The sequence below is a fragment of the Penaeus monodon genome, chromosome 20, assembly GCF_015228065.2.
Source record: "Penaeus monodon isolate SGIC_2016 chromosome 20, NSTDA_Pmon_1, whole genome shotgun sequence".
In the NCBI taxonomy this organism is placed as follows: Eukaryota; Metazoa; Arthropoda; class Malacostraca; order Decapoda; family Penaeidae; genus Penaeus; species Penaeus monodon.
In genome coordinates, this window is record NC_051405.1 from 7,542,539 (window position 1) to 7,542,800 (window position 262).

Genomic DNA, 262 nt, shown 5'->3' on the forward strand with positions numbered 1-262 from the left:
AAGAGAAAGGGATGGACGGACTGACAGATCGACACAGACATAGACACAGATGTCAAGCCACTGTCCCTCCCTGTTCCCTCTCAGGTTCTTTGAAAGTTTCTAAGTGATCTATTTCATTTGTGGCTCTTGACACCTGGTGGCATGCTGACTTTGCCATATTTATAATGTTTTACTCTGTAGGCACTGCTGTTTATCTATTTATATGCAGTTGGTTGCAGAACAACCAATGATCAGTAACCCTGTTTATCTTAGAATAATGGGA

The 262-nt window shown here is 41.6% G+C and overlaps 1 protein-coding gene across 2 annotated transcripts in view; it reads left to right on the forward strand.

Moving 5' to 3' along the window:
• The window catches only part of LOC119585607 (trafficking protein particle complex subunit 8-like), a 22,010-nt gene that overhangs the window by 17,453 nt on the left and 4,295 nt on the right, over window positions 1-262 (forward strand). The window lies entirely within an intron of this gene.